This window comes from Procambarus clarkii, chromosome 29 (genome assembly GCF_040958095.1).
Source record: "Procambarus clarkii isolate CNS0578487 chromosome 29, FALCON_Pclarkii_2.0, whole genome shotgun sequence".
Classification (NCBI taxonomy): domain Eukaryota; kingdom Metazoa; phylum Arthropoda; class Malacostraca; order Decapoda; family Cambaridae; genus Procambarus; species Procambarus clarkii.
The window spans coordinates 27,639,719-27,663,852 of NC_091178.1; positions in this window are offsets into that span (position 1 = coordinate 27,639,719).

Here is a 24,134-nt window from a genome sequence, read left to right on the forward strand (position 1 = left end):
ACCCAGGGTTTTCAGGTCAAATATCCCGTTTAAGACCCAGGGTTTTCAGGTCAAATATCCCGTTTAAGACCCAGGGTTTTCATGTCAAATATCCCGTTTAAGACCCAGGGTTTTCAGGTCAGAAATATCCCGTTTAAGACCCAGGGTCTTCAGGTCAGAAATATCCCGTTTAAGACCCAGGGTTTTCAGGTCATATATCCTCCATATGAGCTAGGGTTTTTCAGGTAAATTTGGGCAGTCACAGATTTGGAAGTAAGGAATTCTTATGAGAAAAATAATTTCCGAGATTTTAGAAGTTTGTTAAAAGTTCTTATGATGAAAATAATATCATAGTAGCTTTTTCAAAGTTGTTATCTATAATAAACCGATATTTAGGCCGTATACATTTAAGTAGGATTCTTACTTAGAAACTAGTATATGGCTATATAACTGAAGCATTACCCTGCCATCCCCCTCCCCCTTCCCTCACACCCCCTCCCTTCCCCCTTACCTCACAATCTCCCGCATCACCTGTGTTTACCTTACACCGCCAGCCAGACGTTGCCTTCAGGTCACCTCCATAATCTTATCTTCTCCGTAATATCTGGACCATCCCTCCACTCTCTCTTTCTCTCTAGCTGCTACAGTACACCTCTCTCCTTTCATATTTTTCTTTCTTCGTAAGTCCTTACAGCTATTTTCTGACATTGTATGTTTGCTCCTTTTCATTAAACGAGTCAGTTTTTTACACAAATCAACCGAGACGTCTCAATGTTTCCTTTAATACTGAAGCTGCCTCCGAGACTAAAGCCTGAAATAATCAGAGTCAAGTTTTTCCCTGAAAATTAACAGAGTCCAATTATCAACAAAAATTTGTCAGAGTCCAGTTTTTACCCAAAAATGATCAGAGTCCAATTATCAACAGAAATTCCTCAGAGTCCAGTTTTCTAGCCAAATTCGTCAGACTCGTGTAATCTGTGAAAATTTGTCAGTCCATTTTATACCCAAAAATAATCAGAGTCCAATTAATGACAGAAATTTATCAGAGTCCAGTTTGTGGACAAAAATATTCAGAGTCCTGTAATTTACAAAATTTGACAGAGTCCATTTTCTACCCAATTTTCATCAGAGTCCAGTTTATACCAAAAATTTGCCAGAGTCCACTTTGTGCCAAATATTCAGAATCCAGTTTATGATCGAAATTAATCAGAGTCCAATTGAAGACCCAAATTTGACAGAGACCACATTTTCGCTACTAGCAGTCCAATCCCCTGAAATTTTAAACAGTCATATTTCAGTCATAGTAAATAAGATCAAGTCAGTTACTGAGCTCCAACTCTAATCCCCCACCCTACTTCCCCCTCAAGACTTTGTTAATATCCTATGAATTCCCCTGAAATTTTTACCCTCTGTATTTCAGACACCGTAAATAAGATAAAAACAGTTAACGAGCTCCAGCTCTCATCCCCACCTTAGTTCTCTCTGGAATCTTTGTAAATAACCCATCAATTTCCCTGAAATTTTAACCCTCTGTATTTCAGACAGTAAATAAGATCGGGACAGTTACCGAACTCTAGCTCATGTCCTCTGTCCAAGTTCACTCCTGTAAATTCATTACTATCAATCCAAATCCCCCTGAAATTTAAACACTGAACTAAATTTTCAGACCCCCTGCAAATAAATCAAACTGAAATTACCGAGTTCCAACTCATGTTCTTCACTTAGTTCAATGTTCATCAAATTATTTCAGATCAAGCCTCTCTCCAGTCTATCAAAGTAAACATCATTTCCTTTAATACCCTTGGTGTACTCAGCTCTGTAATATTAACACTGTCATATAACACCTTACCTTCTATACCTTTTGTTTACCCAAGTAAGCAATAATCACACGGTCAAAATCTCACCGTACACTTTCCCTCCCTTACCTTCTCATCCCCAACTTATCCAATCTTCAATAATCCTACTGTATTTTCATATTTTCTCTATATTCACTGTGTTCTTCGTATTCTCATCCATGTTTTCTGTGTTCACTTCATATTCAGCAAGTATTCTTAGCATGCTCAGTTCAAATTTTTTTTCACCTGTTTTTCTCAATTTTTCTGTTTTCTACCATTTTCCCCGTATGTTCACTATGTTTTTGTCATGTTTTTCATGAACATCATATGTTCTCTGTACAACTTTTATACTCAATATTCATGTTCTCAATGTTCTTAGCTTGTTCTTCACATGTTCAGTGTTCATTCTTTGTATTCCCTATGTTCCTTATCATGTCTTCATATTCTCTGTAAGTTCTTATTCCCTGCATGTTCGCTGTATTCATCAACTTTTCTTACATGTTTTCTGTGTTCACCGAATGTTCACTGTGTTCATTCCCTTACTAAACCTCAATTTTTTATGTTCTTTGTTTCTTTAAACCAATTTGTTTCTTCCATTCACTACCTAGTTCTTTGTCAAATATTATCATCGGCAATACAGTTCCCTCAACAATTTTAGTCACCCAGTTTTATTTGTAAAACTATGTCAATGTAATTCTCGTAGTCAACTTAATAGTTCTACCAACCCCGTTCTTAAACAAATCTACACTTTATTCAGTTCCAAATTTACAAAGACAAACTTTCTTGTAACTTCTTAACTAAAAATTACTTGTCAATCAACCAAAAATAGTCAGGATTAATCTCATTCAACACCGTTCTTAACTAAACCAACCTTTCTCATAGCTAAAAATTGTCAAAGGAATCTTTCCAACACTGTTCATAACTAACTTTATCCATCGTCATTCAACTAAAAATAATAACTTTCATCATTTCCTAACTAAACTTATTCCATAGTCAACAGAAAATAACCGTGTTCATCATGTTTCATTGTCATTTGTTACCTAAAAATTATCCGCCAATCATCAGAAAAGTCATGTTCATCATATTTTGTCTTTTTGCTTAACTAAAAGTATTCATCAGTCAACTAAAAAAATAGTTACTTCATCATGTTTCCCCTGTCATTTCTTAACTGAAATATCACTTCTCTCATCTGAAAATAGTCATGTGTAGCCTCTTTCCAACACTGTTCTTAACTAAAGTAACCTTTCACTTCGCTAAAATAGTCAAATGTAACTTTTTCAGCACTTTCGTAACTAAAATTATATGTCGTTAAGTAAAAAATATATTCAAAGACACTCTTCGAAACATCAAGGACTTACTCAAAGACATCAAAGTTGCACTCAAAGACATCCTTTGAGACATCAAAAACATCCTTTAAGACTTCAAGGGCACTCTTCGAGATATCAAAAGACATTCTCAAACACTCCAAAAATTTACTCGCATCCTCAAAGTTATTCTCAGAGTCATTAAAAAGTTAATCTCAGTCATCAAATGTTATTCTCTAAGTAACCTTTCGTTCATCAGAGATACTTTCTAAGACATCTTCGTTCATTAAAGTTAATCTCAGAGGCATAAAAGTTATTCTCAGAGCTACCAAAATTATTCTCGATGTCATCAAAAAGGTATTTTCACGTACTCAAAGTTAATCTCGGTCATCAAAGTTGTTCTGTAAGATATCTTCAACACATCAAATTTACTCTTCATTACATTAAAGATGCATTCAAAATACTACTCAGGTTTTCAGAAGTCATTCTCAAAGTCATCAAAGTTGTTCTGTAAGATATCTTCGAGACATCAAAGTTACTCTTCAATACATCAAAGATGCATTCAAAATACTACTCATGATCTCAGAAGTCATTCTCAAAGTCATCAACGATTTTCTCAGAGTCACCAAACGTATTCCAAGAGACGTTAAAATTAATCTCAGTCATCAAACTTGTTCTCAAAGTCATCAAAGTTATTTTCAGATACATCTAAAGTTATTATGTAAGACATAAAAGTTATTCTCAGAGTCATCAAATGTTATTCTCGAAGTCATCAAAGATATTCTCAGAGTCATCAAAGGTAATCTCTAACTCACTTTCGTTCAACATAGTAATTCTCTAAGTCATCAAAGTTATTCTCTAAGACAAAGTTATTCTCAGAGTCATCAAAAGTTATTCTCAGAGTCACCTTCGTTATTCAAAGAAGCCTTCTGAGACATCCTCGTTCAACGAAACTGTCCTCAGAGCCATCAAGAAGTTAAATACAGTCATCAAAGTTATTCTCTAAGTAACTTTCCGCTCATCAGAGAAGCTTTCTAAGACATCTTTGTTCGTCAATGTTGTTCTCTAAGACATCAATGTTGTTCTCAAGACATCAAAGATGTTCTCTAAATCATAAAAGTTAATCTCTAAGTCACCTTCGTTCATTAAAGAAACTTTCCAAAACATCTTCGTTGATCAAAGTTATTCTCAGAGTCATCAAAGGTGATCTCTAACTCACCTTCGTTCACCAAAAGTTGTTCTCTAAGACACCTTCGTTCATCAAAGAAACTCTCCTTCTTCTATCAAGTTATTCTTTAAGACATCTTCAATCATAAAATTTCTCTCCAAAATGTAACTAGTTCAGCTTTTCATACCAAACCTGCACTTCTGTTAAAATATATTTTCTTAGTCACTTTACCTTAAAACTGTTCTCTGAACTATACTGCTCAAACCTAAGTAACCTATCCTCTCCACCCAATGTTACTTACCTAACGTAACATTCCTAAACCTAACTTTACCTATCCTAACATAACTTACCTTACCCTACCTAACTTACCTATCCTAACTTAGCCTAAAATATCCAAACCTTACCTAACTTAGCCTAATTTACCTAACCTATCCTAACTTACCTAACCTAACCTAACTTACCTAACTTAACCTGCTTAACCTAACTTACCTTACCTAACTTACCTTACCTAACTTACCTAACCTAACTTACCTAACTTAACCTGCTTAACCTAACTTACCTTACCCTACCTAACTTAACCTGCTTAACCTAACTTACCTTACCTTACCTAACTTAACCTGCTTATTAACCTAACTTACATAACTTATCTTACCTATCCTAACCTAACCTAACTTACTTAACTTAACCTTACATTCCCAAACTGATGTATCCTAACTTATCTAGTCCAACCAGACATGACCTAACTTACATAATTATTCCTGCTTGTCTTTTTGTGTTTCGTTAATCATTGTCTCATATTCATTTGTTCGTTTCAATAGTTAACTTCTCAAATGGTCACTTATGCATTTCAAGTGCTATTTTGTTAAAGATTGGGTGTTTAACCATTTCAAAGGATTTTTGTTATAGAAAAATATAGAGAAATTAACCCTTGAAACGAGTAAATTCCCATATATAACAAAAATCCTTTGAAATGGTTAAACACCCAATCTTTAACAAAATAGCACTTGAAATGCAAAAATGTGCATTTGAGAAATTACCCTTGAAATGAGTAAATGCCCATATATAACAAAAAATCCTTTGAAATGGTTAAATATCCAATTTTTAACAAATAGCACTTGAAATGCATAAGTGACCATTTGAGAAGTTAACTATTGAAACGAACAAATGAATATGAGACAAAGATTAACGAAACACAAAAAGACAAGCAGGAATAATTATGTGGGTTAGGTCATGTCTGGTTGGACTAGATAAGTTAGGATACATCAGTTTGGGAATGTAAGGTTAAGTTAAGTAAGTTAGGTTAGGATAGGTAAGATAACTTATGTAAGTTAGGTTAATAAGCAGGTTAAGATAGGTAAGGTAAGGTAAGTTAGGTTAAGCAGGTTAAGTTAGGTAAGGTAAGGTAAGCTAGGTTAAGTAGGTTAAGTTAAGTTAGGTTAGGTTAAGTAAGTTAGGTAAGGTAAGTTAGGTTAAGCAGGTTAAGTTAGGTTAAGTAAGGTAAGTTAGGTTAGGTTAGGTAAGTTAGGATAGGTTGGGTATGATACTTTAGGTAAATTAGGCTAAGTTAGGTAAGGTTAGGATATTTAAGGCTAAGTTAGGTAGGGTAAGGTAAGTTATGTTAAGATAGGTAATGTTAGGTTTAGGAACGTTACGTTAGGTAAGTAACATTGTGTGGAGAGGATAGGTTACGTAGGTTTGAGCAGTATCGTTCAGAGAACAGTTTTAAGGTAAAGTGACTAAGAAAATATATTTTAACAGAAGTGCTGGTTTGGTATGAAAAGCTGAACTAGTTACATTTTGAAGAGAAATTTTATGATTGAAGATGTCTTAAAGAATAACTTGATAGAAGAAGGAGAGTTTCTTTGATGAACGAAGGTGTCTTAGAGAACAACTTTTGGTGAACAAAGGTGAATTAGAGATCACCTTTGATGACTCTGAGAATAACTTTGATCAACGAAGATGTTTTGGAAAGTTTCTCTAATGAACGAAGGTGACTTAGAGATTAACTTTTATGATTTAAAGAACATCTTTGATGTCTTAGAGAACAACATTGATGTCTTAGAGAACATTTTTGATGAACAAAGATGTCTTAGAAAGCTTCTCTGATGAGCGAAAAGTTACTTAGAGAATAACTTTGATGACTGTATTTAACTTCTTGATGGCTCTGAGGACAGTTTTGTTGAACGAGGATGTCTCAGAAGGCTTCTTTGAATAACGAAGGTGACTCTGAGAATAACTTTTGATGACTCTGAGAATAACTTTGTCTTAGAGAATAACTTTGATGACTTAGAGAATTACTATGTTGAACGAAAGTGAGCTAGAGATTTCCTTTGATGACTCTGAGAATGTCTTTGATGACTTCGAGAATAACATTTGATGACTCTGAGAATAACTTTAGATGTCTCTGAAAATAACTTTGATGACTTTGAGAACAAGTTTGATGACTGAGATTAATTTTAACGTCTCTTGGAATACCTTTGGTGACTCTGAGAAAATCGTTGATGACTTTGAGAATGACTTCTGAGAACATGAGTAGTATTTTGAATGCGTCTTTGATGTATTGAAGAGTAACTTTGATGTCTCGAAGATATCTTACAGAACAACTTTGATGACTTTGAGAATGACTTCTGAGAACATGAGTAGTATTTTGAATGCGTCTTTGATGTAATGAAGAGTAACTTTGATGTCTTGAAGATATCTTACAGAACAACTTTGATGACCGAGATTAACTTTTAGTATGTGAAAATACCTTTTTGATGACATCGAGAATAATTTTGGTAGCTCTGAGAATAACTTTTATGCCTCTGAGATTAACTTTAATGAACGAAGATGTCTTAGAAAGTATCTCTGATGAACGAAAGGTTACTTAGAGAATAACATTTGATGACTGAGATTAACTTTTTAATGACTCTGAGAATAACTTTGAGGATGCGAGTAAATTTTTGGAGTGTTTGAGAATGTCTTTTGATATCTCGAAAAGTGCCCTTGAAGTCTTAAAGGATGTTTTTGATGTATCAAAGGATGTCTTTGTGTGCAACTTTGATGTCTTTGAGTAAGTCCTTGATGTTTCGAAGAGTGTCTTTGAATATATTTTTTACTTAACGACATATAATTTTAGTTACAAAAGTGCTGAAAAAGTTACATTTGACTATTTTAGCGAAGTGAAAGGTTACTTTAGTTAATAACAGTGTTGGAAAGAGGCTACACATGACTATTTTCAGATGAGAGAAGTGATATTTCAGTTAAGATATGACAGGGGAAACATGATGAAGTAACTATTTTTTTAGTTGACTGATGAATACTTTTAGTTAAGCAAAAAGACAAAATATGATGAACATGACTTTTCTGATGATTGGCGGATAATTTTTAGGTAACAAATGACAATGAAACATGATGAACACGGTTATTTTCTGTTGACTATGGAATAAGTTTAGTTAGGAAATGATGAAAGTTATTATTTTTAGTTGAATGACGATGGATAAAGTTATGAACAGTGTTGGGAAGATTCCTTTGACAATTTTTAGCTAAGAGAAAGGTTGTTTTAGTTAAGAATGGAGTTGAATGAGATTAATCCTGACTATTTCGGTTGATTGACAAGTAATTTTTAGTTAAGAAGTTACAAGAAAGATTTGTCTTTGTAAATTTGGAACTGAATAAAGTGTAGATTTGTTTAAGAACAGGGTTGGTAGAACTATTAAGTTGACTACGAGAATTACTTTGACATAGTTTTGTAAATAAAACTGGGTGACTAAAATTGTTGAGGGAACTGTATTACCGATGATAATATTTGACAAAGAACTAGTTAGTGAATGGAAGAAACAAATTGGTTTAAAGAAACAAAGAACATAAAAAATTGAGGTTAAGTAAGGGAATGAACACAGTGAACATATGGGGAACACAGAAAACATGTAAGAAAAGTTTATGAACACAGCAAACATGCAGGGAATAAGAACTTACAGAGAATATGAAGGCATGATAAGGAACATAGGGAATACAAAGAATGAACACTGAACATGTGAAGAACAAGCTAAGAACATTGAGAACATGAATATTGAGTATAAAAGTTGTACAGAGAACATATGATGTTCATGAAAAACATGACAAAAACATAGTGAACATACGGGGAAAATGGTAGAAAACAGAAAAATTGAGAAAAACAGGTGAAAAAAAATTTGAACTGAGCATGCTAAGAATACTTGCTGAATATGAAGTGAACACAGAAAACATGGATGAGAATACTAAGAACACAGTGAATATAGAGAAAATATGAAAATACAGTAGGATTATTGAAGATTGGATAAGTTGGGGATGAGAAGGTAAGGGAGGGAAAGTGTACGGTGAGATTTTGACCGTGTGATTATTGCTTACTTGGGTAAACAAAAGGTATAGAAGGTAAGGTTTTATATGACAGTGTTAATATTACAGAGCTGAGTACACCAAGGGTATTAAAGGAAATGATGTTTACTTTGATAGACTGGAGAGAGGCTTGATCTGAAATAATTTGATGAACATTGAACTAAGTGAAGAACATGAGTTGGAACTCGGTAATTTCAGTTTGATTTATTTGCAGGGGGTCTGAAAATTGAGTTCAGTGTTTAAATTTCAGGGGGATTTGGATTGATAGTAATGAATTTACAGGAGTGAACTTGGACAGAGGACATGAGCTAGAGTTCGGTAACTGTCCCGATCTTATTTACTGTCTGAAATACAGAGGGTTAAAATTTCAGGGAAATTGATGGGTTATTTACAAAGATTCCAGAGAACTAAGGTGGGGATGAGAGCTGGAGCTCGTTAACTGTTTGGTTTGATTTACTAACTTTGAAGTATGTCTGCTTTAAATTTCGGGAAAATTGGTCTGTTACTAAAGAACTTGTACAAATGAACTAAGCTGGGGGACGAGAGCTGGAGCTCGTTAACTGTTAGATTTGAATTACTACGTTTGACGTATGTCTGCTTTAAATTTAGGTGAAATTGGTCTGTTACTAACGATCTTGTACAAATGAACTAAGGTGGGGGACAAGAGCAAGATTTGATAATTGTTTGGATCCTATTTACTTTGCCGAAAATACAGAGGGTATAAATTTCAGGGAATTTGATAGGATATTACCGAAGACACGGGAGGGAAGTAAGATGGGGGATGAGAGCTAGAGCTCGGTAACAGACTTGATCTTATTTACTGTGTCTGAAATATAGAGGGTTAAAATTTCAGGGAATTTGATTAGGTATTAACGAAGATACGAGAGAGAGCTAAGGCGGAGGACAAGAGCTAGAACTTGCTTACAAACACGATTTATTTTACTACATACGAAATATGGCTGTTTAGAATTTTAGGGGGATTGGTTGGGTATTAACGAGGATATGAGAGGGAACTACGACAGGGGACAGGAGCTGGAGCTCGATAACTAAATTATTGTATTTTAATACGTTTGAAATAGCTGTGTTTTAAATCTCGAAGAAAATGATTGGATACTAAAAAAGATGTATTAGTAAAACTAAGGCGGGGACAGGAGCTAGAACTTGCTTAGTAACACGATTTATTTGTGTAAAACTGACTAGTTTAATGAAAAGGAGAGGGAACGGTCCAGATATTATGGAGAAGATAAGATTATGGAGGTGACCTGAAAGCAATGTCTGGCTGGCGGCGTAAGGTAAACACAGGTGACACGAGAGATTGCGAGGTAAGGGGGAGGGAGGGAGGGGGTGTGATGTATGAGCAGGAGATGCAGGGAAAGGGGGATGGCAGGGTAATGATTCAGTTATATAGCCATATACTAGTTTCTAAGTAAGAATCCTACTTAAATGTATACGGCCTAAATATCGGTTTATTATAGGTAAGAACTCTGAAAAAATTCTCCCGTGCAAACTTAGCAAACTCGTATGACAATATTTTCACCATAAGAACTTTTAACAAACTTCTAAAATCTTGGAAATTATTTTTCTCATAAGAATTCCTTACTTCCAAATCTGTGACTGCCCAAATTCGCCTCAAAAACCCCATGCCATATGGAGGAATTTTGACCTGAAAACCCTGGGTCTTAAACGGGATATTTGACCTGAAAACCCTGGGTCTTAAACGGGATATTTCTGACCTGAAAAACCCGAAGCTATATGCGGGATATTTCCCCAGAAACAAAATATCCCCTGTGCGTCTTACTCCCTACTACTCACCACCACACAACATTACACACCATCACACAATACTACACACCACCACAAAATAACACACCCCACTACACACCACACAACACTACACACCACCACACAACAATACAAACCACCTCAAACCACCACACAAGACTACAAACCTCCACTCAACACTACACACTACCACACAACATTACACACCTCCACATACCATCACACAAAACTACACACCACCACCACACACCACCACACAACATTACACACCATCACACAATACTACACACCACCACACAATACTGCACACCACCACTCTAAACTACACACCTCCACACGACACTACACACCACCACAATCAGTTCCTCTCAGACAACGCTAGAGGCAGGACGTACAGGACCTTGTGTGCTGATATTTATCCTACCTCAAGTAATAATACCAAGAAGTACATGTGTGTGTTACTCCAAGACCCTAAGCAAGATCTACACAAAAGGAAGTAACTATACAAACAAAAAGGAAAGAGGAACACACAATACTGGTGTGCAGGGAGGGATATCCCTCAGGCAGAAACAAAATATCCCCTGTGCGTCTTACTCCCTACTACTCACCACCACACAACATTACACACCATCACACAATACTACACACCACCACAAAATAACACACCCCACTACACACCACACAACACTACACACCACCACACAACAATACAAACCACCTCAAACCACCACACAAGACTACAAACCTCCACTCAACACTACACACTACCACACAACATTACACACCTCCACATACCATCACACAAAACTACACACCACCACCACACACCACCACACAACATTACACACCATCACACAATACTACACACCACCACACAATACTGCACACCACCACTCTAAACTACACACCTCCACACGACACTACACACCACCACAATCAGTTCCTCTCAGACAACGCTAGAGGCAGGACGTACAGGACCTTGTGTGCTGATATTTATCCTACCTCAAGTAATAATACCAAGAAGTACATGTGTGTGTTACTCCAAGACCCTAAGCAAGATCTACACAAAAGGAAGTAACTATACAAACAAAAAGGAAAGAGGAACACACAATACTGGTGTGCAGGGAGGGATATCCCTCAGGCAAAACCTCCCCTCGTGTGCCTCTCACGACGCCATAGCAAGCACAAGCCACCTACCACAGCATCACTTGCTTTCATCGATAATCATACTAGTCCAGGGTCCTACCAGACAACTATTGCACTAGGTCAACGTCTCCAAGTAAGGTAGCTATTGCCAACAAGAACATTACTTCATCCAGGGAGGAGGAAAGGCCAGCTTCACCCAGCCATTTTGAATTTCAAACGTCCAGTGACGCTGCAGCCTACTCGCCCAGATTTTCGTTGGTGCTCCCTAGTGTATTATCGCCGCCGAGTGTCAACTCCAGCGCCTTTTGAAGTGTACTGCTCACTGGATGGAGTATTTTCTACATTACAACATTCATCTGTACTCTTCGTTTCTGTAATCGTCGCCCTCGTCCTCCCATGACGTCACGGCAGCCCATGACGTCACAGCAGTCCATGACGTCAGCCCAGGTTCAGGAAACCGACGCCAGGATCGCCTCTGGATGTAAACAACGCCGCCACTCAATAAGAAGCAAAATCAGAAATATTCAGGCACAGGCAGGAGTGGAGAGGAGAGGGATAATGTATGAGAGAAGTCTAACCATGCAACACTACATGTATGTGAGTCAAAACACCCATTTCACTTATGGTAAAAGGAGAAATGCTTGGAGTGACTCTGTGTACATGCGGCTCAGGCTTGGGTACAAATATTACTGGGAATATGGGATAGGTGTTCATGATAATGACACGAAGTGTAAACTATGTGGTATGTTAAGGTCTCACACCCTTGCCCATTATGTTCTTGATTGTCCGTTGATTAATGTATATAGAAACACTGAGATAAGGACTGTTCCTGAGCAAATAGCCTGGATGTGTCACAAAGGAAAGGTTGATGATATTCTTGAGAGATATAAGAATTTTGCACCAAGACTATAATATTTTGTTGAATTATCTGCATGTCTCTTGCAAATTGTCTATACAGTATAACTAGGTCATAAAAGTATTTGTGTGTACGTCTGATACCATACCACTTGTGAAGGAGGAAATGTACATGTTTATCTCTCAGAATGTTTGGTAACAGGTTTATTGTTTGTGATGTGTGTCTATGTATGTACTAACACATTGTACTGAACGGGGTGAGAATAGCTTGAGCTACCTCATCCCTTTGTGTGTATTTTACCTCAATAAACTTATTTCAATTTCAATTTCAATTTCACCACCACAAAGCACCCCACAACACTACACACCACCACTACACAACACTACACACGATCACATAAATCTACACACCTCCACACAACACTACACACGACCATACAACACTACACACCACCACACAACACTACACACCACACCATAACACTTCACACCACCTCACAACACTACACACCACCACATAACACTACACACCACCACACACACTATACACAACCACATACCACCACACAACACTGCACATTACCAGACACTACCACTCAACACTACACACCACCACCACTCAACACTACACACTACCACACAACATTACACACATCCATATACCATCACACAACACTACACACCACCACACACCATCATACAACATTACACACCATCACACAATATTACACACCACCACACAATACTACACACCACCACTCTAAACTACACACCAATAAACAACACTACACACCACCACATAACACTACACACCTCCACAGAACACTACACACCACCAAACCACACTACACACCACCACACATCACTATACACCAACACACACCTCAACACAACACTACACACCACCACACAACACTACACACCACCACACAACCCTACACACCTCCACACAACACTACACACCACACAAAACTACACACCTCCACACAACAGTACACACCACCACACAACACTACACACCACCACACAACACTACACACCACCACACAACACTACACACCACCACCACACAACACTACACACCACCATACAACACTACACACCACCACATAACACTACACACCACCACACACACTATACACAACCACATACCACCACACAACACTGCACATTACCAGACACTACCACTCAACACTACACACCACCACCACTCAACACTACACACTACCACACAACATTACACACATCCATATACCATCACACAACACTACACACCACCACACACCATCATACAACATTACACACCATCACACAATATTACACACCACCACACAATACTACACACCACCACTCTAAACTACACACCAATAAACAACACTACACACCACCACATAACACTACACACCTCCACAGAACACTACACACCACCAAACCACACTACACACCACCACACATCACTATACACCAACACACACCTCAACACAACACTACACACCACCACACAACACTACACACCACCACACAACCCTACACACCTCCACACAACACTACACACCACACAAAACTACACACCTCCACACAACAGTACACACCACCACACAACACTACACACCACCACACAACACTACACACCACCACACAACACTACACACCACCACCACACAACACTACACACCACCATACAACACTACACACCACCACACAACATTACACACCACCACACAACACTACACACAACCACACACCACCACACAACATTACACACCACCACACAACACTACACACAACCACACACCACCACACAACACTGCACACCACTACACAACACTACACACTACACACCACCACCACAATACTTCACACCTCGACAGAACACTACACACCACCACGCAACACTACACACTACACTACACACCACCACACAACACTACACACCTCCACAGAATACTACACACCACTACACAACACTACACACCACCACACAACACTACACACCAGCACACTACACTACACACCACCACACAACACTACACACCACCCCATATAATACTACAGACCACCACACAACACTACACCCCACCACACACCACCACACAACACTACACACCACAACACAACACTACACACCATCACACAACACTACACACCACTCAACACTACACACCTAAACACAGCAGTACACACCACCACACAACATTACACACCTCCACATACCACCACACAACACTACACACTACCACACACACTACAAACCACCACACAACACTACACACCCCCACCCAACACTACACACCACCACACACCACCACTCAACACTACACACAACCACACACCACCACACAACACTGCACACCACTACACAACACTACACACCACCACACACCACCACACAACACTACACACAACCACACACCACCACTCAACACTACACACCATAACACAATACTACATACCACCACCACAATACTTCACACCTCGACAGAACACTACACACCACCACGCAACACTACACACTACTACACTACACTACACACCACCACACAACACTACACACCTTCACAGAATACTACACACCACTACACACCACAACACAACACTACACACCAGCACACTATACTACACACCACCACACAACACTACACACCATCCCATATAATACTACACACCACCACACTACACTACAGACCACCACACAATACTACACACCACCATACAACACTACACAGCTCCACAGAACACTACACACCACCACACAACACTGCACACCACCACACAACACTAGACAGAGAGGGAAGGAAGAGGAGGTAGAGGAGTGGCCCTGCTGATAAGGAAGGACTGGAGGTTTGATGAGTTTGAAATTCCGGACTCTGACGGATTCAGAGATTATATAACAGGAACTATAACAATATGTGGACCTAAGATAATAGTGGCAGTCATTTACAACCCTCCCCTAAATGTCAGAATACCTAGAGAGGAATTCGATAGGAACAACATGGCAACCATTAATATAATAGAGAGAGCAGCTTCAGTTGCCTGCAGGAATGGATCCAGACTCTTAATCATGGACGATTTCAACCATGGAAAGATAGACTGGGAGAATGGGGACCCCACATGGAGGTGAAGACACATGTAGATCTAAACTTTTGGAAGTGAGTACAAGGAACTTTCTGAGCCAACATGTCACAAGAATGAGAGGAAATGACGAACCAGCTAGACTCGACCTGATATTCACCTTAAATGACTCAGAAATAAGGGAAGTCAAATATGAAGTCCCCATATTAATGAGTGACCACAGTGTATTGATATTTGAGTATCTGGTAGAAGTAGGGATAACCTATCGAAGGATGGGATTGGAAGGAAAAAGACTAAATTACTGAAGAGGAAAATTGAAGAAATGAGGAACTTCCTAATGAGAACACCATGGGAAACAGAACTAAGAGAAAAGACTGTACAGGATATGATGAATTATGTCAATCAGAAGTGTCAGGAGGCTGCAGACAGGGTTATCCCATACCAAAAAGTGAAAAATGAAAAACAGCAGAAAATGAGTACATCAGAGTGAGGAGAGAAACAGAGAGACAGTATGAAAATGACATCGCGAGTAAAGCTAAAACTCAACCAAAACTGCTCCACAGGCACATCAGGAGGAAAACAACAGTGAAGGAACAAGTGATGAAACTGAGAAAAGGGGAGAACAGATACACAGAGAACGACAAAGAGGTGTGTGAAGAACTCAACAAGAGATTCCAGTAGGTCTTCACAATAGAACAAGGAGAGGTCCGTGCACTAAATGAGGAGGCAAACCGAACAAACTTGGAAGAATTTTACCTCACCAGTGATGAGGTCAAAAGGATTCTGCTGGAGCTGAATGTGTTCAAAGGCTGTTGGGCCTGACAGAATCTCACCGTGGATTCTAAAAGAAGGTGCAGAAGCACTAAGTGTGCCACTGTCTATGGTGTATAACAGGTCGCTGGAAACGTGAGACCTTCCGGAAAGCTGCAAGACAGCTAATGTAGTCCCAATTTACAAAAAAAGGATGACAGGCAAGAGGCACTGAACTACAGGCCAGTTTCCCTAAGTTGTATACCATGCAAGGTGATGGAGAAGATTCTGAGGAAAAGGCTCGTAGAACATCTGGAGGGAAACAGCTTTGTAACACACCACCAGCATGGGTTCAGAGATGGTAAATTGTGCCTCACAGGCCTAACATAATTCTATGACCAGGCAACACAAATTAGGCAGGAAAGAGAAGGATGGTCAGACTTCATTTTCTTGGACTGTCAGATAGCCTTTGACACATTACCTCACAAAAGGCTGTTACTAAAGTTTGATCAGCAGGCAGGAGTAAGAGGTAAGGTGCTCCAGTGGATAAGGGAGTATCTAAGCAATAGGAAACAGCGAGTAACGGTGATGGGGGAGGCATCAGAGTGGCGAGATGTCACCAGTGGGGTTCCACAGGGTTCTGTACTCAGACCCATCCTGTTTCTAGTATATGTAAACGACCTTCCAGAGGGTATATACTCATTCCTCTCAATGTTTGCTGATGACGCAAAAATTTTGAGAAGAATCAAAACAGATGAAGATAGACAGAGACTACAGGACGACCTGGACAAACTGGAGGAATGGTCTAGAAAATGGCTGTTAAAGTTCAACTCAGGAATGTGTAAAGTAATGAAATTAGGCGAAGGGAGCAGAAGACTTAACACAAGGTACCATCTGGGAGGTGAAATCTTGCATGAGTCAAATAGAGAGAAAGATCTGGGGGGTCGATATCACACCGAACCTGTCATCAAAGGCTCACATCAAAAGGATATCATCAGCGGCATATGCTAGACTGGCCAATATATGAACTGCCTTCAGAAACGAGTGTAAGCAATCGTTCAGGACCCTGTATACCACTTATGTAAGACCAATCCTGGAGTATGCAGCTCCAGCCTGGAGTCCATACCAAGTGAAACACAAGAAGTAGTTAGAGAAGATTCAGAAGTATGCCACCAAACTGGTCCCGGAACTGAGAGGAATGAGCTAGGAGGAAAGGCTAAGGGAGCTGAACCTTACAACCCTGGAAAACAGAGGAGTACGGAGGAGACATGATAACCACCTACAAAATTCTCAGGGGAATTGACAGGGTGGACAAAGACAAACTCTTTAGCACGGGTGGAACACGAACAAGGGGACACAGGTGGAAACCTAGTACCCAGATGAGCCACAGAGACGTTAGAAAGAATATTTTCAGTGTCAGGGAAGTTAACAAATGGAATGTATTAAGTAGTGTTGTGGTGGAGGCTGATATCATAGGGCCTGGTCTTACTGATGTTATCAGCAGTGATACGTTTTTGTTGCCATAGAGAGCTAGTGAGAATTTGGTGGTGGTGGTCCTTACAAGGTTGTCTAGGGAGTATGAGGAGTAAGGGAAACAGCCTAGTACACAAGTCGCAAATTTATACGTACAAGTCACACACGATTACATTTAACAAGGCGTTTTCCTCACGACATAATATCACTATGTATTATAAACTCAAGTGGCTCTGACCACCCCACGACTCACTGTCCCATTCCTGGTGTCATGCACCCAGCCACAAACCGCTATCATCCAACGACACATTTTTTTTTGCCTCTAGGAAACCTGGACTCTTATAAAATCGCTCCAACTTCTGTAATATTACTCTACCCAATCTTGCAACCCTGGATATAGACAAGGATAGGCTTATCTGACTGAACGGCCAGAGAAAAACCCTCAAATAGCAGGAACGGTCGGCAGCAATATATCTCCCCCTTCAGTCAAGATGGCTTCCCCCTCTCTTACATCATCGCCCCTTAATACTCTACTCTTTACATATGCTATCAAACACATTAATGATTATATTTACTATATTCCCCCATGCATAATTTTTTATAGAGTCCATTTTTCCCTTACATAGTAAAGCTATTCAAGTTCACATTATTTCTGATGATCTCCAGCTGAGAAGGCACTACTTTACTGGGCGGAGTAATAATGATGACTCGCGGCCTCTCTGATCTCAGCTGGGGATTTATACTTATATACACTCTCCCTGTGTCCACCAACATTTTACAACCAAAGCCAACCTCCACAGGAGGTAAGGTTCGTAACAGCTGACTCCATACACAGTTTCAAATATAGATATGATAGAGCCCAATAGGCTCAGAAATCTGTACACCAGTTGATTGACAGTTGAGAGGCGGGACCAAAGACCCAGAGCTCAACCCCCGCAAACACAACTAGGTGAGTACACACCTCCACACAACACTACACACAACCCTCTCTCTCTGAGAGAGAGAGAGAGAGAGAGAGAGAGTCAGACACATATAGACAGACAAAGAGGGAGACAAAACATTGCTCTAATATTGTACTTGAGACCAGTTTCCCCACCTTCCCAAGTCAATGATCGCAAGTCAATACACACAAATTGTATCTGACCCGAAGGTGTTTCAAATGAAAATCTTTTTTAGGACTAAAACTTCAACCAATTTCCTCTTCGACTGATTTCCTGCGGCCTAAGCAAACACGCCGACCTTCGCGATGAACCCCATTCTATCCCGGGAATGTAATATCTTTTACAGATTTAGTATAATACTTTTTCTGTAAACAATATATTATAAAAATGTCTTGCTTAGGATGTTTATAGACAATGCTCAATGTTAAATGTTTGAAAATGCAAGCAATAATACAAAATAATATTTTAATGGGATTCTGATGTCTGGGATTCACCAGAACGCGAGTTAGAGTCACTCCATTGCCTCAAAATGATTTTCCTTGATGCATCACGCCATTGTGATTTGTTGTGATCTGAGTGTGGCGTAAGAGTGTGACCACGAGTACAGCACGCCAGAGTGTGGTCAGGATGCCCTGGTTGGGCTCTGGTGTGGGACCTCCACAAACTCACAGTATCACGCAATTATGATTGTCTTGTGATACACACACAGACACACATTCACACACACACACACACACACAAGGAAAGGCTGCGAGAGATGCACCATACGACACTGGAAGACAGAAGAGTAAAGGGAGACATGATCACTACCTACAAACTCCTCAGGGGAATTGACAGAGTAGAAAAGGATAAACAATTTAACACTGGTGGTACGCGAACAAAGTGACACAGGTGCAAACTGAGTGCCCAACTGAGCCATAGACACGTTAGAAAGAATTTTTTCAGTGTCAGAGTAGTTAACAGGTGGAATGCCTTAGGCACTGATGAAGGTGAAGGATGACTCATACACAGTTTCAAATGTAGATATGATAGAGCCCAGTAGGCTCAGGAATCTGTACACGATTTGATTGACAGCTTAGAGGCGGGACCAAAGAGGCAGAGCTCAACCCCTACAAGCACAACCAGGTGAGTACAACTAGGTACTATTGTTGTACTACAACTATATGTACAGGTGGTACCCTCACAACTATAAGTTGTGAGGGTACCACCTCTGGTGTAATTGTAGGAGCCCATATACTCCGAGAAGATAATAAAGAGTATTTAGAGAAGACTTTGTTGATTCTCACTGAACACTTTAATATTTCTTTTCCTACTACCCCTATTTTTTTGTATATTTACATATATATTCGTTTTATTTAAACTTTGTTACAAAAACTAAGTTATATATATAGGGTACAAAGATGATTATCATAAGTTGTCGAGTTTCTCCAGCTCTTCAGATGGCGGGCAGGAACCCTGAATGCAGTGTGTATTTCCCCTCTGTATCGCCACGCTGAGGCGCTGCAAAAGGAAGCTGCAAGCTCTAGGGTTGTTTCAATTAACCTAGAACCCAGTTCCTTCAAAAAACTGTTGGCACTCTTACCCCAGGCGCCGAGTGTTTCAGAAACAATGGGGACAAAATTGTAGTGGTGATCCGGTTCTCTGTACTTACAGGATTTGGCTGATTGCTTGTGAGGGGCAGCGCCATCCAGTTCTGCAACACTGAAGTCAATGTAGGTTTTTGCCAGGGATTATACGTACGTGAAGTCCCATACCAACTGCTTACCATTCTTCCAGGAGTTCACTGTGATACCATCTGGGCGACCAATAAGAGCAGCAGTAACGTCCCCATTACTGGGGTGTTAGGCAACAGGGCTCTTTTTCAGCTTGGCATCCAGCTGTAGTGAGTCTCCTCTCGATGATGACGATAATTTCACTGTGCCTCGAGTGCCATCCCTGTGCTTTGGCAAAGTAGGTCATAGTGGCCGTACCTGTCGGACACCACCTTGCCACAAATACACAAATATTTGGTGTTGATTAGGGCAGCCAGGCGGAGGGCCACAGCAATTCGGAGGGCGTGTGGTGCGAGATGCGTGCCAGATGCCGACATTGGGATTGCTAACACAATGTCCTCTGCATGTGGGGCTGCTACTGCCGTAAGGCGAGAAATGTCGTGATGTGTTGTTGCAGCAACTTGGTCTACAATGGGGCCATCCAAGCTGGATTGCTTGTGGGTTTTTGAGGATGGTGGTTGTGAAAATTCGCTGGTTCTGTCAATTAAATTCACAATTGAGAATGAAATGAATGGTGTTTTGCCTATTTTAGACATCATGATTCACAAACGGAAGGAGTTTCAAATTCAATGTGTATAGGAAACCTACCAATGTGGGCTCGTATGTTCATTTTTACTCAAATTATCATGTTCAGGTTAAGCAGGCAGTATTTTCTGTAATGTTTCTCAGAGCCTTGAGAGTTTGCAGCCTGGAATTATTTGATGAAGAAACTACGTTATTATTTGATATTGAGAAGTAGTTAAAATACCAAAAATCAGTCTTGGATGTCGGGTACAGTCAAGCAAAAAAAACGTTCTACAACAAGCTCCCAAGTCTAAGCCAGGAATAAAAAGCTCGTTGGTATTATCATATTTTGATGAACTAGTAAATCTTGTCCCAGCCCCCCCAAAAAAACTTAATATTAACCCAATGTTCAAAAATACTCAATCAGAAAATCAATCGGCCTACTATGCAAGGCTCGTTTTGCGTAATAGGCCGATTGATTTTCTTTATTTTCAATAAATTGTTTCTTATTGTTTATCCCAACCATACGTTGGGATATCCCAACCATACGTTGGGATATCCCAACGTCATATGTGACGTTGCGTTGGAATTGAGCTGTGTTGTTTACTGTACCGTTCATTTCGTTGGTATAACATATTTGTTTCTTTTTTCATTGTTTTTCATTTCATTTTTTAACTGTTCTTCATATTTTTCAGTGCAATTGGTGGTGAAACTGAGCTGTGTCGATTGATCTGCATTTGAATTGATATATTTCGTTAGTAATTTTTGTTTTTGTTTTGAAAACAAGAAAATGGACAACACGTTTATTTCACAGTTGCAAATGTACAACAGCTATGAAACCACCGGCTACAACGGTAACCGCTTTCTTAACGTTATGTCATAATGACGGATTAGCGAAAACACTGCTGTATTCGTAAGTGCCTACGTATTACATATGGAATGCCAGTATAAAATCATTTGAACGATGCAAACGAGGAGATCGAGTCGGCGGACAACCTGACATATTCAAATAAACTACGATAGGTAGACTGTACACCGTGCATCCCAATCAAGATGAATGCTTCTTTTTTCACATGCTGTTGGTAAATGTGCTCGGTCCAACGTCTTTCCAGCCATTGAGAATTATCAATTGCTTTAGAATTGTCAACGGCGTAACACATGTCACTTTCCGTAGTGCATGTCAAGCTCGGAATTTATTGGAGATCGACCGACACTGAGATGTATGCATTATTGACGCGCCCAACACGTTACATCTAAATCAAATTATTGCATTGTTTGCAATCATATTGACCACCTGCACTCTTTCCTCTCCAACAGAGTTATGGGAGAAATATAAATCGCACATGGTTGAAGATATTATCAGTCGAATACGAAGGAAAATTCAAATATGAACATGGATTTCACAGCAGAAATCTACAACGAAGCGTTGATAATGATTGAAGATTTGTGGTTAGAAATCGCGAAAAAAGTTCTCAATCAATTGGAAATGCCATCACCGAATCGATCTGCTGCGGCCTCGTTCGATGTAGAATTGAGTCGTGAACAAAATTACAACATGAGTGATCTGTTGTCGTATGTGCAATCAAATATTCCTAAGCTAACGCTTGAGCGGAAAAGGCATTTTCAATCAGTTAATTCAAACTGTCAATAACGGGTTTGGAGAAATCTTCTTAGATGCACCAAGGAGCTGTAAATCCTTCCTAATTAGATTGATTCTGGAAGCATTTTGATCCCAAAATGACATAACCTTAGCTCTTGCATCGTCCGGAATAGCTGCGACATTACTACCAGGTAGAAGAACTGCTAATTTGGCTTTGAAATTTGCCTTGAACATGCAATTCATTGAAACTCCCACGTGCAATAATTTCAAAGCATCCGGCATGGGGAAAAGTATTGCAGAAATGTAAACTGATCGTTAAGGATTAATGCACAATGGCCCACAAAAAATCGCTCGAGGCTCTTCATCGATCCTTGCAAGATTTGCGTGGAAACATCAGACCATTTGGGAACACATTAATATTGCTTGCAGGAGATTTCAGGCAAACATTACCAGTAATTTCTTGATAGAAGTCCGTTGACACTATTGCCCGATATTCTACACCTGGCCCACAGAGCGCTTTCTCACTATGGTTCAATAAAACCTATCACGCCATGAGACAAGACTATTACTGGCCAGGTATGATTATGGATGTAAAAACTTATGTACAACAGTGTCATACATGTCAGATGGCAGGAAAACCCAACATCTCTATTCCCAAGGCTCCCTTGATTCCTATCCCTCCCGGTGCCTTCGGAACCCTTTCACAGACTCATCATAGACTGTGTTGGTCCTTTACCCCGGACCAGTTCTGTCAACGCTTATATACTAACCATCCTGTGTCCAACCACCAGATTCCCCATAGCAGTTCCTGTAAAGAACATTACGGCTGCTACTGTGGTGAAGCAACTGTTGAAGATCTTTACACAATATGGATTTCCTCGGGAGATTCAAAGTGACTTTGGCACCAACTTCACCAGTGATCTCTTCAAGAAGACACTGTAAGAATTCAACATTACTCAGGCATTGTCCAGCCCCTATCATCCTGCTTCACAGGGTTCTCTTGAACGTAAGTCACCAAACTATAAAATCACTCCTTAAGAAATTTTGCAATGAAACTATGAAAGACTGGAATAAACAACTTGACATCATCATGTGCATTTTCAGAAGTCTCCCAAATGAGTCTCTAGGAGTGTCTCCTTATGAGATGCTCTACGGACGTAAGTGCCGTACTCCTCTCAAAGCTTTTAACGACTCTCTACGTAATGCCACCTTCAGTGACCCTCAGAATGTGCCCCAGTTTCTTCAAAACTTAAAGCACATTTCAGAGCGAGTGCATAAATTTGCCAATGATAATTTATTAACAGCTCATGATAGGATGAAGACTCATTTTGACAAACACAGTAAAATCAGGAAATTTAAAGCAGGAGACTTCGTTTTAGCATATTTTCCGATCCCTGGTTCTCCATTGCAAAATAAGTTTTCAGGACCTTACCGCATCAAGGAGTGCAGAAACAACCACACCTACGTTCTTGAGACTCCAGATAGGCAGCGGAGGACCCAGTTGTGCCACGTCAATCTTTTGAAGAAGTATAAAGGTACACCCCCCCACTGTATTAGTATCTCTCTCCACCTTTAAAGATCCATACCTCCACAGTGA